Raw genomic sequence first — 17811 nt, forward strand, 5'->3', positions numbered from 1 at the left:
AAGGTGTGTCACCACAGGTGATGGCAATCCTACATGACCAGGGAAGTCCAGGAACAGAGCATTATCTCCCACATGGAGAGGGTCAGGTAGGCAAGTATGAATTGATGAGATGTATATAACAGCTAGCATCATACTTTTCACCTGTTACCTTATTGGTCTATTTTAGTCAACAGGAATTAATAAATCCCAATGAAAGTTTGATATGTCTCTACTGCCTCCTAATGGCTAACACATATTGTACAGGTAATTACAAAAAAAAAATGCAATTTGAACTACTAGTCATGGGTTTCCCTTGATATAAGAAAGAAGAGCAGTGCACACCAATTAATAGAATATAAGAAAACTGTGTGTACCAGCCAATTAAAGTAACCACCTGCTGTCAACTTGTGGATAGTGAAATTAAAAGGTTATGATGTAATGTGTTCTTTACAAAACCATAATCTCACTTCCTAAAGGGCAAAAAAAGAATTTCAAACATACACTTTAATAGGTACTCACCCACATAACTGACCCGCACTGGATGTATTTTGTTTTAAGCACCATTCTATAGAAACTGTAGCGTCAACTCTGCATTAATATCCCAGAGTATTGGCAGATTTTTAAATATTTAAACTATTCCATTTGACACCATGATCAAGTTAATTCATATAGCTTTTCTTCGCCATTCTAGGGCAAAATGTAATAGCGTGTGAGATGCAGTTTGAGAGATTTGGCAAGTCTGCTCTGGTTTTTTGTAAATGATTGGGGCTTTAAAAATACAAGCAGACTTGCAAGCATTCCCAAACAGATTGCATCTCACATCTTACATTGACCCTCATTCAGATCTGATCGCAGTACAAGTTTGTTCTCAAAATGGGCAAAACCATGTGCACTGCAGGTGGGGCAGATGTAACATGTATAAAGAGTTAGATTTGTGTGAGTTATTTTGTTTCTGTGCAGGGAAAATACGGGCTGCATTATTTTTACACTGCAATTTAGATTTCAGTTTCAACACACCCCACCCAAATCTAACTATCTCTGCACATGTTACATCTGCCCCACCTGCAGTGCACATGGTTTTGCCCATTTTGGGAACAAATTTGTACTGCGATCAGATCTGAATAAGGGCCATTGTTTGGACCGAGGCGTAAATTTATTAAGATGGGAGTTCTACTGAAGATGGAATGTTGCTAGGGGCAACCAATCAGATTCTATCTATTATCTTCTAGAAGGTGCTAAATAAATAAGTACACCCTTGTTTTGTTGCTATGGGCAACATCCCATATTCAATTAAACTCCCATCTTAGTAAATTTACCCCTGTGAGTGTAATGGGACTACCTACCTCCTAATAAAAGTGCCATAGTTTTTTTTTTAGCTAATTGTTGTCATCAGACATAGGGTTGATCTGCAAAATATACAATTTGTAATCAAGGAACAGGATATCAAAGTATAGAAATATTGTTTTATTTATCACTGTTTCTGTTTTGGGGAGATGAGTGCCTCATATCCATTGGAGAAGAAAGGAACTTTTAAACTCCATATTTCTATGAATAAAGATCAGCGTACTAGTACTCATGCACTATATGGACAAAAGTATTCGGACACCTGATCATTACACCATCTTTCATCTTTTATACACACTAACAGAGACTTTTATGACATTGTATTCAAATATATATACTTTGATATGGAGTCGGTTTCCCTTTTTGGAGATATAATAGCTTTGACTCTTCTTGGAAGGCTTTCCACAAGATTGTGGAGTGTATTTGTGAGAATTGTGCCCATTAAATCTGTAGAGCATTTATGATGTAAGGCGATGATGTTTGACAAAAAGGCCTAGCTCTCAATCTCCATTCCAGTTCATTCCAAAAGTGCTCAATGGAATTGAGGTCAGGGGTATGTGAGGGCCAGTAAAATTATTCCACAGAGAACTTATTAAACCATGTATTTATACTGCAGAGCACAAAGCAAGGACTATAGTCATGTTGGAATAAAAAACAGTCTTCCCTAAACTAATGCCTCAAAGTTGAAAGCATAGCATTGTTTAAAATGTCAGGCATCCTCATGAAAATGCTGGATGTTCCCATATAACATAGGGGGTTATTTTAGTTTACTCTTTCTGACAAATTCCTTCTTAGATGGACTAAACCATTTGCACTGCAGGTGGGGCAGATGTTACTTGTGCAGAGAGAATTAGATTTGGGTTGGATTTTATTTCAAAGTGAGATCTATATTGCAGTGTAAAAATAAAGCAGCCAGTATTTACCCTGCACAGAAACAAAATAACTCACCCAAATCTAATTCTCTCTGCACGTTACATCTGCCCCCCTGCACTGCACATGGTTTTGTCCATCTAAGATGGATTTTGTCAGAAAGAGTGAACTAGAATAAGGCCCATAGCAACATAGTAATTAGGGCTGAAAAAAAGACGTTAGTCCATCGAGTTCAACCTATCTGACTTGTAACAACTGACTTAAGACATATCTATAGGATTGGGAAAAAATGAGCGCTAAAAGAGTTAAGAAGAAGAAAAGAAGTTAAAGAAGCACCTGTGAAGAAAAAAGGGTTAAAATAATGTTTACACTCTCTTTGGAGTGGTTGTAAAGTCCGTGGGCCTGCTCCAGTCCCTACCTTTACTATGGGGAGATGCCGTGGGAGGTCGGGAGGTGCTGGCAGCAGCTGTGTTGAAAGACGCTTTTTCCTCTCTCCGTCTATCCAGCGTCCGCCTGGCGATGACGTCACTAAAATGCCACGGCTCGAGCTCTGGTGTTGGGCAGGGCGAGGGAAGGTGTGCGATCCACGCAGGCAGCGGGGATCAATGCATTTCGTACTATTAGAGCACTTTTTCAAGAAAGTTTTCTGCTGCTGATTTTTTTTCTTTATATAGAGAAAAATCTTTATTGTCCAAAACGGAAGTGTTCACCAAATTTGTTGGGAACCACATGTAAAACTGTCAGAATAGGCTAAAATAAGTTTACAACAGTAAAAAGGTTTTGTTAGAGATCCGGAGCAATAGTGCGGCAAGAAACCGTATGTCCAAAACCGTGCTACAATCACTGTAAGAAATAACAGATATAGACAAAAATTAGGTATACAGGAACTTGCGCCAAACACTTCACATCTGATTTCAAGATGGTGGATGTTGTATATTCAAAAAGTCCTCCAGGCAGCCAATCGTGTATGTGGAAAAAGATATAAAAATAAGCACAATTATCATAAACCCTACAGTTCAGCTCCTTTTTGTGGGTAGAAGGAAGGGTGAACGTGAATATTTTAGAAAGGGACACACCTCTCCTTCTATTTATTTGTATGGAGTGAAGAGGTACATACATATATCTTACATGTAACACGTTGTATGTAAACTCATAAAGGTATATTTCAATCCTGTCTCTCACCATGTACATAGGGAATCAAATTGACAGATAATGCTCACACTATAGCTTACATCAATGAACTTGGTGACAATCGCATCTGGGTATCTTTAGGATATTTTCATATCTCCATTTTGCGATGTGTATATAAAGGGAAAGAAACTCCCATAGTGCATTATAATGTATTTTATTGTTGCACAAAACACTTTTTAAAAAATATGAGGGTAACCGCGTACCAGATTTACAGGTACAAGGATGACAACTGCAGCCAGAAAATAAAAGATGGAACCTGGGTATTCTTCACTGCTGGAGATGGACACCTTCCTCTGTTTTGGTACTGTCACCTCAGCTTCTCCAACATGTTTCGAAGTCGGCTGATGTCTTTATCAAAGTGGAGTCTGTATTTCCTTAATCTGTTTAAATATCCCATGGCGGAAGTCCCGCCCTATGGGTCTGTCTCTTGTGTATGGGAGTGTATGCTGCCAGCGACCAGAAGTTGCAGACGCGCTGTGACCGGAAGTCACGATCGCGTCACAACCAGATGCTGTGGTCCCGTGCTTTTTGGAAGCGGCGATGGCGTCTGCCAGAAGTCCAGCTCTCTAATATGAAATAAAGCCATTGGATAAGTTCCTATATTGATTATATATTTTAAATAGGCTCCCCGGAACTTGAAACTTGGTCGAAACCAAAAATATGGTTCCTATTGTTTATTATTGTTACAATTCAGCTCTGAAATTTCTTTAAAAAACTTTTTTTTATACTATGAAAGGGGGGGGGGGAGAGTAAACAATCACTCAGTAGCGCTGGCTGGTTCTACCGGGGGATCAATTATCACATTCAATTCTCAATGTTATAATCCAATCATTTGAGTATGGCTGCTGCCACCTTATCAGAGAGTTTGTGTTTCTCTGTAAAGCAAACAAGAAAGAAGTGTGTGGAAATGCTATATTTCCACTAGATGGCGCTGCCACACTCAACAGGGTTCTTCAATAAGAATCTTTAGAGAAGTGTTTGTACTTTATATTATTTAATAAACCATGGTATACATGATAAAATTAGAAATGCGCATTTCACATATAAAATATACACTCAAATAAGACACACAAGACACACAAGACACACAACATACAACATATAAGTGGCTAGACACGGGCTGGCTATGAGGCTAATGACTGCATGTAATTTTTCATGAGACAATAAAGTTTTGCTGTGAGCAAATAGTTACCAGGCCACAGTGAATAGTCACACTTGTAACGTAGGGTGCAGGTACCAGATCCTATATCTGAGCAGGAACTGCTTAAGAATTTTGCAGTGGATGTCCACTCCTTAGATAACAGGAGTTCAGCTCCAGGTGCTGGTTCCGTCCCCTTGAGTGTCCAAATCCCTATTGGGATATTTGGGTACTTATGTAGTATCTGGGCTGCCGATTTCTAAATCGGGTCGGATCGGGAGATCGCATCGCATCGCATGCGACCATGCGATTCGATGCGATGCGATGCGATGCGATGACCCGATTTTTCCATAGGAATCAATGTTAAAATGGACTGAGTCCATTTTAACATGGAATTCAATAGGAAAAATGGGTCCTTTTCATACCCCTACTATCCAAGTGGGCATGGAGTTGGATATAAACCTGTGGCGAGCGTAGCGAGCCACCGAGCCCGAAGCGTGGCGAGCGAAGCGAGCCCCGCGAGGGGACGAATACCGTCCCCTCGCGGGGCTCGCTTCGCTCGCCACGCTTCGGGCTCGGTGGCTCGCTACGCTCGCCACAGGTTTATATCCAACTCCATGCCCACTTGGATAGTAGGGGTATGAAAAGGACCCATTTTTCCATAGGAATCATTTTAACATTGATTCCTATGGAAAAATCGGGTCATCGCATCCGATATCGGATGCGATATCGGATGCGATATCGGATGCGATGCGATGCGATATCGCATCGCATCGCATCTGATTGTATGCCTTAACTTAAGGCATACAATCAAAAAATCGGCAGCCCAGATACTACATAAGTACCGATATTTGTAATCCACACAGTGATGGTGACTGGCAATAATCTGGGCAGAGCAGGCTCCAGAACGCGTTTCTCCGCCTCTACTTGGTTCAGCGGCTTCCTCAGCTGGATCCAGAAACGCGTGTCTAGCCACTTATATGTTGTATGTTGTGTGTCTTGTGTGTCTTATTTGAGTGTATATTTTATATGTGAAATGCGCATTTCTAATTTTATCATGTATACCATGGTTTATTAAATAATATAAAGTACAAACACTTCTCTAAAGATTCTTATTGAAGAACCCTGTTGAGTGTGGCAGCGCCATCTAGTGGGAATATAGCATTTCCACACACTTCTTTCTTTTATACTATGAAATTGAATATTATATTTCATATATACCATCTGTGAATACTGTTTCTTTCCTATTTACCGGGTTCTATATTTTGTATTTTATAATCCTAAATTAGAGATACCTATGGGTTTCTATAATCCCTCAATAGAGATACCTATAGCTATAGTGTGAGCATCATCTGACAAGAGAAAAGATTGAAAGATAGTGTATGTAAACCCATAAAGGTGTTACATGTAAGATATATGTAAGTGCCTCTTCGCTTCATACAAATAAATAGAAGGAGATGTGTGTCCCTTTCTAAAATATTCACATTCACCCCTCCTTCTCCCCACAAAAAAGAGATGAACTGTAGGGTTTATGCTAATTGTGGTTATTTTTATATCTTTTTCCATATACATGATTGGCCGCTGAGATTTTTAAATCAGATGTGAAGTGTTTGGATAAGTGGCGCAAGTTCCTGTATACCTACTTTTTGTCTATATAGGCTAAAATAAGTTGTTTAAATCACATGACTTAGAAAAAAAAACCAATATATATATATATATATATATATATATATATATATATATATATAAATATTAAAAATTAAAATCAATAGGAAATAACTTTTAAAATGGTGCTCGAGGAAATTAAGAAGAATAGGAAAGTTATGAAAAAGAAATGTGAAAAGTAAATGTAATTAACTGATTGTTTCTACTGGGGAGATGTTATAAAAAATGTATGTTTATGGACTTATAAAAAGGCATTAAGTTCAATGGAGTAGCACACATGCTGCTGAGATCCTCCACGATATCGTGATTCCCATCCTGTTGATCCCTTCTCCGGGGACTAAATTCTCCACTTACCACTTGGTGACGCTTGGTACACTCCCGGTGAAGATCCTGCCGTGCGTGTGATCCGCGATTCAGCTCTGCAGGAGTGGTGCACGGGGCTGGTGTGAGCCGCGCCGCATGTCCTGCCGTCCTTATCCTCCTGCTCTGTGGGTGTGCACGGGGGATGCCCCGGTTTTCTGAGAGCTAGCATCTGCCGCTGGTTTCCCGCTGTGATCTGCCGGGGCGCCCTCCCTGCTCTTCATTCTGGTGTGGCTGTGCCGTGTGCGAGTACACCTTGGTGGATTCCTCCTGCAGCTCCATCTTTCTTTTGGAGACTCCGGCGTGCTTGGCATGTGGCCACTCTTCTGTGTTGCTCTAGTGCCTCTTGCCAGGTGATTCAGCGGGTAGGGGCGTTGGTGGCTCTCTGGAGGATCAGTGGTGAGAGTGGGAGTTTGTCACAATTGAGGCGTGCTGCTCAGACCACACGGAGGTGCCGACGCCATTCTACTACCAGGCTTCTTAACAGAATTGATGGCAAACGATGCGGCGCCCTGTCTCCCATCTGCGCTTCAGAGGGTGATTTGTGGTTTGCAGAGGGAGACCTGTCTATATCTGTTACACCTGTGACATCTATCACCCCGATGCCGGTCCAAGCTCCAGTCACATATTCGGTACTTATATGTTAGTTGGGTGCCCACTATAGTTAGTACGCTCATACTCCCAGTGTCCATGTCTGCGTGGAGTTGATTTTATATAGTGTGGGGAGCGCAGCGAGCCCCGCAAGGGGACACATAAAACTAAGCAAATAGCTTAGTGGGCGCCCAACTAACATATAAGTACCACAATTTTTTCTATGAACATGCCTATAGTAAAGTTTAACTGCTATCCTGACCATGACCACTTCACTCACGAGGTGATTTGCCCCGAAACCACTCTTTTTTTACTGCTGGAGCTTATGAGATCCTGGTTCCTGCTATTTACCTATTACAGATGCTTGCCTGCCTCTCCTCAAATGACTGGGAACATGTTTCTTATTAGGGGGTCCATTCTTTTTCAGGGATCTGAGGATTGGCCGGATTAATGATTTGTGCTATTATAGCTCTGTCGTGTTTCCGCAGGACACTGTGAACTGGCCGGACTAAAGTTTTGCACTGTGCTTTAACCCTATATTAAGATGATGTCCATCCCTTGTATTGCTTTCCCCCCTTTTTTTTATATCCTGTTTTTATTTTGCCATAGATTCTAATATGTGACCCTATATCATATATTATATATGACGCCATTGAATTTGATGGTGGGTGAGATGTGTATATTCAAGGTTGGAGTCCATTGCTCCTTATATATCCGTGTTAGAATATTCTGGATTTGAGGGGGGGGGGGGTTTTAGATTAGTATAGTTTAGAAAGGGTCTAGGGGTAGTGACAGGGTGGTTTTTTTATTTTTTTAGGGTTAGTGGGTTAGATTCGTGTGCCTGACAGACAACCATTTTTTGTTTTTAGCTCTCCTTATGAGATTGTAATACTAAAATATTATCACTTTGTATTTGTGCTCCACTATCTCCTGTTGATCTATGTGCCCGGATGGTGCCTTCTGGCAAATCAGCTTCACTTACTGTAGCAAAGGGAGCCAGTACTTTCTTAGCTCTCACCATACGTATATCAACATAAGTATAATCTAAATGCTGTTTAATTTCCTATGCTATTTGTCTATTGTGTCTCTGTCAGGACTTGCATGTTCTTTGTTTGATTGATAAATACTCAATCTATAAAAGTCATTAAGTTCAAAGTCGATGTTCATGCCCTTTGGATATTTGAACTACAAACACTATACCCACTTTGACTCAGTTTGTTTTAATTGTTTTATAAATTCTCCACCTCTCCAATGTTTGTTCACTTTCTTGATGCCCATAAATTGAAGACCTTTTTGTTATTTTCGGGAGCTAATAAAAAATGATTTGACACGCTGTGGGTGGTTGGCCTATGTATTATTGGCCACAAGGACAACGGAGTAAGTAGATGACCCCTTCCGACTCGCATAAGATAAAGTCTTTGATCTGGTATTCTTTTTTGTTGTGTTTGAAGAAAATGTCTTTATAGGTTTAGTTGATGCCCTTCCTTCATTTTTACATGCTTTACATTTTAGACAGGAGTGAAAGCCATTGTTTTTTTTCTCTTCGGCTATCTTGTTTTGGTTTTTTGAAACTTGATACCAGTTCTTGTCTCAAGTTTTTTGCCTATTTGAAAATTATATGTGGTTTATCTGGATTTTTTCAAATGTGAGATGGTTGCTATTGAACTGAGTGATAAGGTAATTTCTTGTTTGTGGTTTTTTTATTTGTTAGTCTTGTATGGTTTCTTTACGGTCAACATTGGTGACTGATTGAAATTGATTTTGTAGAATTCTTTCTTTATAACCCTTTTGTAATAATTTTTTTGTCATCGTGTGGCTTTGTTCTAGGAAGGTAATTTTGTCTCTACAGTTTCTCGGTCTTCTTTTGTACTGTCCCAGTGGAATGTTTCTTACCCAATTTCTGTGGTGATGGCTATGGGTCAGAAGAATATTTTTACAGTCCACTGGTGTGGTGATGTCAATCCCTTCTATGACAATTTCCAAATCTAGGAAAATTACACTTTTTCTGTTGGTGGTGGTGAAGCGGAGGTTTAGCGGGTTATTGTTGAGGTGTCTTTTGAAGTCATCTAGTTCTTCTTCCTCCCCAGACGAAGGACACATTATCCATGTATCTTTTCCATAATATGATGTTGTTCACGTTTGTTGTTGGACCAGATGTAGTCTTCTTCCCACTTAGAAACAAATAAATTCACGTAGGAGGGCACAAAGGATGTGCCCATGGTGGTTCCACACGTCTGGATGTAGAACTCACCATTGTTCCATAAATAATTACTGTATGCTGAAGAATGTATTCAATCCCTTCCATAATGAATGATTTCGCTTTCCTTCAGTAATAAAAGTCAATCTAAACTGACTTTCAATCCCTTCCATAATGAATGATTTCGCTTTCCTTCAGTAATAAAAGTCAATCTAAACTGACTTTTATTCCGGCCACAGATTGCCGAAAAGGGGGTTGGCACTGATGTCATGTGACATCCCGGAGGACGCCAAGCATTTTTATGGGGATGCCCATAAATTGCTGGGTTTCCCTGCTGCCGCCCCTGGACCTCCCTGTTCGGAGCTAATGGTTTTGATGGGATTAACCCTGCCATTGATTGTGAGAGGAAGCTTTCCCTGTATGGTTATTCGGGAGCATAAGGGGTATGGTATGAGTTTCCAGTTAGGATTCTGATGATGAAGATTTGACCATCGGAATCCCTTCTATCCGCAGCCCGACAAGGTTCGTGAACCCCTAAGTGGGGGAAAAAGCCTAAATTGGGATTTTTACAGTTAGTATTCCAATGTTGGAGAAACAACCATAATCGAGATTCTGAGTCATCCAGCACCCGATGATCCATATATCGAGATGGTTCATTAGTGTCCAAGACAACCAGGTAATTGAAAAAGAGTCAACCCATTGTAATGGAAGGATTATTAGGGGATTGGATGGGCAGGAAAAGAAAGCATAAATTATTTGTCCCAGTTTGGTAATAGACCAGAGTATGCACTGAATTTATTAATAATATCCATCACATGAGGCATAGAGGTATCATGCTGTTATATGAATAGCAGTATATCAGCCACATGTAGGGCAATTTTGTAAATTTTAGAACCAATTGTAAACCTCTGCAAGCTAGGTGTAAACCTTATGAGGCAAGCTAGGGGTTCTATTGCAAGGGTGAACAGGGTAGCTGAACTTGGTAGCCCTGCCTGGTGCCCCAGGCAAGTGAAAAGGAGAAGGAAACAGCCGCTGACTGACACTATTGAAGAGGGGGCCGAGTACAGCAATTTCAGTCAGCATATGAACCAAAATCAAATAAAAATATCTCCCCTCTAACTTTGATCTATAATTATTGTTTTATTATCTATATTTGTCCTTTGATAATTTCTATCCTAATGTTTAGTTTTTTTCTTTGCTCTTGTTTATATGTTTATCTCATATACCTGTGTTATATACAAAACTTTCAATTATTAGCTATGAACCTTAGACCCAAATCTGTTAATAGAGATTCCTGTGGCATGTGAGCCTCTTAATCAGCCTGTTTTATTAGATTATGGTCAAGATGGAAATATATCTGTTCCCATCATCGATACATTCCAGCTATTCCATATTTTAAAGTAATTTTGATATGAACCTCTACTCCTATACATCACTCTTTCATGTCCGCATACCTCATTAACCAATGCCCTCCAATGATGAATATTAGGTGATTCGGGAGCCAACCATTTTCTAGCAATCAGGACCATGACCAATGTGATAACACATAAAACAGAACGATATATTATTGGAGAGTGTGTTTCTAAATCTAATCCAAATATACATAAGCTGGCTGACATTACAGGAAGGGGCTGTTCGGTAGTTACTATATCTCCATATCTTTCTCCAGAAGTCATATATTGGTGGACACGACCATAGCATATGCCAAAAATCTGCTCCCTCCATTCCGCATTTTGGACAAATTGCATGGGCTCTCAGTTTTGCTCTTAGCAGAAACATAGGAGTACGATAGACCCTATGTATGATATAAAAATATATTTACTACCCGCAAAGGATTTAATAGCTGTTTCCAGGGGCACAGCATGGACCACACAGCAGGTTCCTACCTGCTGTGTGGTAAATGCTGTGCCCCTGGAAGTATTGCTGGATATGATGCCTATCTCCTGACGAAGGTCCTTAAGGGACAGAAAAGTTGAGTACCTCATTATTTTTCTAATGTTTGCATATTGCTGAAGACACAGCTGATTTCAAAGTGCATTTACAAAAACTGGAGAGTGTGTCCTTTTTCCGTTTATTTACATGGACTTTACCAAAGTTCTGAAAATTATCTTATAGTATAACTATATAACTATATATATATATATATATATATATATATATATATATATATATATATATATATATACACATACATACATACATACATACACACGCACACACATACACATAACATTATATTGTATGTAGCATATGTAGTAAAGTACTCGCCACTCAAAGCACATGCATATGTCAGTTTCATATACACGCAATTATTAAAAAAAAGGCATAATAATATTTGACACTCCAAAATCGAATTGTAACTGAATATCATTCGTCAACTTGGAACTATAGTGAAGATTGTATTAAATGAGAAACTCCACAGCTATGTCAAGGGTTATTGGGCCCGCATGGCATAGTCCATACACTGTCATCTGCATACTCCACACTCGCTAGTCTAGCTAAAGAGCTACCTGGCCTATCCCCTGTAACATATGGTGAGTTTCTAGTGAAGAGCAATCTGTACTTCTCTACCAAACATGATGTCTGGGCCTCCAGTCAAGTATTAAGGTATTATTTACATCGTAAAAAAAAAAAACTTAAGGGCACAGATCGAGCCCCCTGAAACCTGGTACTATTCTGGAAAAAGAAGAGTGAGTAGAGGAGAAACCTGAAAACTGCTTTACCTGGGGGTGTTCCAGTCTACAAACATCCACTAATCCCAGCCCACTAGTGTAGAAAATTTACACCCCCCCCCACACACACACACACACACACAAACACACATCTTGGTCCCCCCCATTGACCTATTGAGTCTATTAAGATCAGGGTTCACTACATTATTAAAATCCCCAAGGCACAACACAGGAGTATCATGGTAGAGGGCAAGAAATTCGGCAAGCTTTTTAAGTATGTCAATCATAGGGATACAAAGTGGATTTTACAATAAAAAACATCTCCCCAGGGATCAACTGTTATCCTATCTACACTAAATAGAACCATCTTTTGTGAACCAACAGACACACCTCCTGATTTAACAGTGTGTGTAGAGTGGTGTGCCCACCCTACCCAAGGTTTCTTAATAGATATTGCTTAGTGAAGAGTCTCTAACATCTTTGTTGGAGCTAAAGTCCTGAGTCATACTGCTAAAAGGCTGCCTAAGTACCAATGCCTGTTTTATCCTATCATATAGGCCTCACACATTCCAAGATACTATATCGTGCCCCTTGTTTTACAGAAAGGGAATATGTACAGAACTGGAAAAAGAAGAGAAAAGACTCTCTCTTTGTTGGGGCACTCTTGAATCGTTAAGATTTAAACAGTGATGATGATATCACATAGGTATTAAGTGAGCCTCACAAACCACTTGCCAGTGTGTGGCCCAGAAATAAGAAAAGTAACCGGCTGAAAATACTAGATAACAAGGTATTTAGGAAAACAGAGCTGCAGTACCCATGAACGGGGCTGTCTCCGAGTCCTATTTGTGAGAATGTTACAAATATTAAAATGTAGCTTTTAATGTAAACTCTTTAAAATATACTAGACAAACATGTAGACAAAACAAAAACATGTATATTTATAAACACATATTTGTGCAGCAGGGTATTGCAATGCAGCACAGTCTGATACCACTACTGGTAACCATACACAGTTTAGCTCCTGTGTTGAAACTATATACAAGAGTTATTGTAACAAAGTTGCTGTATGTAGTAAGAGCTGGATGGGTGAAGATGCACCCGTCACATTTACACACAGGAAATGTTCCTTTACTTGAGTGTCGGATTAATGCCACAGAGGGCCAATTATCACACGCTGCAAAAATCCAGTATCAATATTTAAACATACAACACATAACCGCCACAAAGGGCCAATTTGTACACCTTGCAGTATTCAGGTCTCAGTGTTTTAGGAACATTAATTAGTTATCATTAGGTATCAGAACTTCTTTACACATTGAGGTCCTATTGCTGCCACGGCGGGCATAAGTATTCGCAAAAGAATTTTTTTCAATTCTCTATCCAGCAGAGCAGTCAAAATATGTAGTAGTACGTGCATACAATACAGATTAATAACAGTTGAGCTCCTGTGTTGAAACTATGTACAAGAGTTATTGCAACAAAGTTGCTGTATGTAGTAAGAGCTGAATGGGTGAAAATGCACCCGTCACATTTACACACAGGAAATATTCCTTTACTTGAGTGTCGGATTAATGCCACAGAGGGCCAATTATCACCCGCTGCAAAAATCCAGTATCAATATTTAAACATACAACACATAACCGCCACAAAGGGCCAATTTGTACACCTTGCAGTATTCAGGTCTCAGTGTTTTAGGAACATTAATTAGTTATCATTAGGTATCAGAACTTCTTTACACATTGAGGTCCTATTGCTGCTACGGCGGGCATAAGTATTCGCAAAAGAATTTTTTCAAACTAAATTGTTATCTCTTGTGCACCGGTCACCACCCCCTCCCCTTTTCCTTTAAAATATGTACAGAACGCAATAGTATTACTACAACTAAGCAAAGTCTGCAATCCAACCGGTACCAAAGAGACCCAGCAGAGCAAACGACACTTTGTTGTTATATTGTCCTTATATTTTATATCGCTGTATTGTTGTGCAAACGAACCCTGCCCAACCTGTACACCATCCCGACCTGCGGTGTACCTGATCCCTTAACCAAAATGACCCATATAGTAGTCTCAGCTACAACAAAACTTACTCAGTGGCCACAAAAAATTCAGTGGCAAAAGGACAAGGCATGAAACTCTCCTTCTAGTAAACATAACATGCCCAATTAAAGGTCAGCTGTTATTATAAGTAATACAGCAAACCTAAATAATAATAGTATCAAATATAATTGTTGGTCTCGGCCATCTCCATGCTTGATAGTCCTGTATAAGGTAAATGGTAGGAACATAAAAGACATATATATATATATATATATATATATATATATTATACAGTGAACAACAAACAGTCCAGATGACATTATCCCGAACATGTTGGAGAGCAAACCATCAGCAAAGCGGTAGAAATGTCATGAAACATAAGAAAAAAGGTGTAGTTACTCATCCAGTTCACCCGCCATAGCCCGACTCGCCGACCTGCGAGCAACCAGCCATGCAACAGCCTCCTTAGGGGTGGTGAAAAGCATAGTTTAAGGGAATTAAATGTCTTATAGTCTTCACATCCCCATAGACATGAGGAGGATGGAAAAAGTTTTCTTGAAAGAAACAGCCATGGAAATACAAAAGGATCATGCACAAAGTTGGGGAAAACCGAGATCTTAGAGCCATTACTCAGCAAGTGGCCCTTGGTATGAGCCAGGAGAAGGATAGTTTCCCTGTCTCAATAGTTAAGGATCTTGGCTATGAAGGTGGGAGATGGTGCGCCAGGTGGTAAGGGTCTGAAGGGAACACTGTGTGCCCTTTCCAATGTAGAAAAAAAAACAGGGAAAAGGAATCCGTGACATTAACCATTTAGTCAGTTTGCCTGAAGTCATATAGACCCAATTGCTAGGCTGCAAATTCACAACCCCAATGATTATCGAAAGACCGAGTATGCGCATGGTACACAGTGTGCATGCGTGAGCCATCCATGCCTTCACAAGTTGAGTGACAGGTGTCTGGCATTAGAGGGCAGCATGCCAGCATTTTTGGGGAAGTGCCTCAGAAAACACAGACAGGCCCTCAATCTGAAACAGCTGGGTAATTTGACATTAGCAACAGCCTCCTTCTCCCCACGGCCATGGCAGCAAGTATATATAGACTTACTAGGCTGCACATTGTGGGAAAAACCATTTGATGGTGAATGTTTGCAAATGGTTTTTCCCCTGTGTGCACAGCTGCGAATGTATTTGCAGCCAGGTGGCCAGAGGAGGGCTGAGGACAGCGGTGAGGACGCTTAAAGGAGGAGGGAAGCAGTCGGCCCCCACCACGGCATTACCTGATGCAGCAGCTCCCCGGCCTGGAGGTCACGACAGCCCCCAGCGCAGCAAAATGAAGGCAGGCGCGGCAGCACCCCCGGCCTGGATACAGGCGGTAGTGCGGTGGATGGGCCCCCCTCGGCCCTGAGGACACCCGGCCATGAACAGCATGCCCTTTTTGGTGTGCACTGCAGAGGAGGGCCCCGGCCGAGATCCTATGAAGCCCTCGAGCCACCATCCCCCCACCTACTCTGTGTGCAAGGAGAAGGCCTTGGAGTATAAGGTATACAGTGGCTCCTGCATTGATGGTGGTCCCCAGCCAAGGGAGGGCCCCAAGTCCACAACCTGGCCCCGGCCTCACTGACAAACTCTCCCTCTCCTTGCGTGTTGGCTCTGCATAGCAACCTATACTGTACTGCAAAACAAAAAGAAATTTAGAGACAGCGCTGATCCAGGTCAAATTAAATAGATTATTTTTAAATTTTTTTGTAAAAAATATTCACAATACAATTATATAATTACACACAAATAACCGACAGGTAATATACATATAAAAACGACTACAATTTTTTACTGTAGCTGTTGCTTTAAAAATGTATTATTAACATAGCCAGAAGGAAGCAGTAGCTATAAATGCTTCTTATAATATATTGGAATCCGGATTAACAGAACTGTTAGTGTTCCGTTAATATTATTATAAGAGCAAAAGCAATATGGCAGATGACAATCAGACAGCTCTCTCACAGTGGTTTGTTAGTTGTTAGTAGCATGCATGCTTTGAAAAAACTTATGCAAAGCAAAGTTCAGTCAGTGAAATGACAAAGATTAATGGAGCTCAAGTGAGCTGTAACCTGCCAGCCTCCCGATTGAGTCCTTTATAGAATGTAGTGGCGTCCCGGCTGCTGATTCCCTGCATATGCAATGCAGCCTTTCAGGGTTCCTCCACACACTCAGGATAGTACAAGAGGATGTTTAAAAAAAAGAAAGCTCTAACTGGAAGAAGCTACACCAGGTCTGTCATGGCCACACCCTCCACTGTATGCATGTGTATGCGCATGCACAAACCATCGGTCCCCTGTGCGAACGCGCAGGGGAGCGAAGAAACTAGCACAAGGGCCTAAGTGGACAGTGGAAATGGCAGGAGCTGGTTGGTTGGTGCTTTTCTAACACAACATGTAACATGGCAGGAGCGGATTGGCTGGTACTGTACTTTACCTAAAAACAAAAACACGTGATATATCTTACTGTAATTAAAATTTTACATACACTTCCTCCTCCCAGTCACTACACACAGTCTTGCTGTCAGACTGATTCAACTTCTCCCCCCACTGGTAAATGCCCCTGCTGCCTCCGCTCTAAGCCCTTTGGGACCTTCTGGTGCTACTGGCATCAGTTTCTTGGTTACTGCCTACTTGGTGCCGAGTTCTGGGATGGCAAATAACCTGGGGATGAAGAATAGTAAATAAGGGGCACTATATGGATGGGTGTGATGGTGCAGTGTGTATATAGGGAAAGTATATGGTTGGAGGTACAGAATATGGGAGAGGGTGGAGGTGCAGCAAAAATATTGGGACAGTGTATATGAGGAGGGGGGGGGGGTTGACCGAAGCCGTCAGACACCCTCTTGTGGCCAGCGCCACAGAGTTGACCATTGGTCGTTTAGTGCTTTAATTAGTTTCTTTGTGGTTTCCTTTTCTCATGCACCCTGTTTTAACTTAGTTGGCACAAGTTATGATAAATATTTCTCTAGGTGCTTTGCAACAGGTGTGTAAAGGCCGGACCCAATTCTCCTGTGAGCCACTCAGCAGCTCCCCGGGAGGCTCACATATGTTTACATGTGATAAAGCGCATGTGATTTATCACCTGTACAACCAGGGAGCTGCAGCGGGTGGTAAGGAGCAGTGGGGCAGGCGACGGGTGCTGAGCACTAGCAGGCAGTGATCAGCGGCATGGGCAGCTTTGGGTATTTGGCTGAGGATGAGCCCTCTCAGCCAGTCATTAGAATTGAATTCAGCAGCCTCCTTTCCGCTGATCACCGCCCGCTAGCACTTATCACCCGCCGCCTGGATGTTCTTGGCTGAGATTACAGCATGATCAAACAGGGAGGTCAGACATCATCTTATGTGCTGCACATCTGACCTCCTGATCTGGTCTGATGCGCACGGGACCACGCATTTGAACGGATCAGGTCACACACACATGCGATTTTGGGCCGATTTCATGGGCACCTTTAGTAACTGCCTTACCTTTAATAACATAGTTGCTGTGAACATTAGACCACACTGCATCCAACCCAATGTGCGGTCCCATGCACATCAGGTCGGACCCTAGAAATTGACCCTCCCGAACATAGGATCTATCGGATCAGACCCATCAGTGGCACCACGCATCTGCAATCTATTGGGTCCAATGCCGTAGGTGTGTGCCAGTGGTGACACACCAATCTGGCTGAGGGAGCCCTGCTACCCAGACCTGCAATCAGCGGCTGGCCAGCGTTTTGACAGTTTTT

Source organism: Crinia signifera, chromosome 1 (assembly GCF_055691185.1).
Source record: "Crinia signifera chromosome 1, ASM5569118v1, whole genome shotgun sequence".
Classification (NCBI taxonomy): Eukaryota; Metazoa; Chordata; class Amphibia; order Anura; family Myobatrachidae; genus Crinia; species Crinia signifera.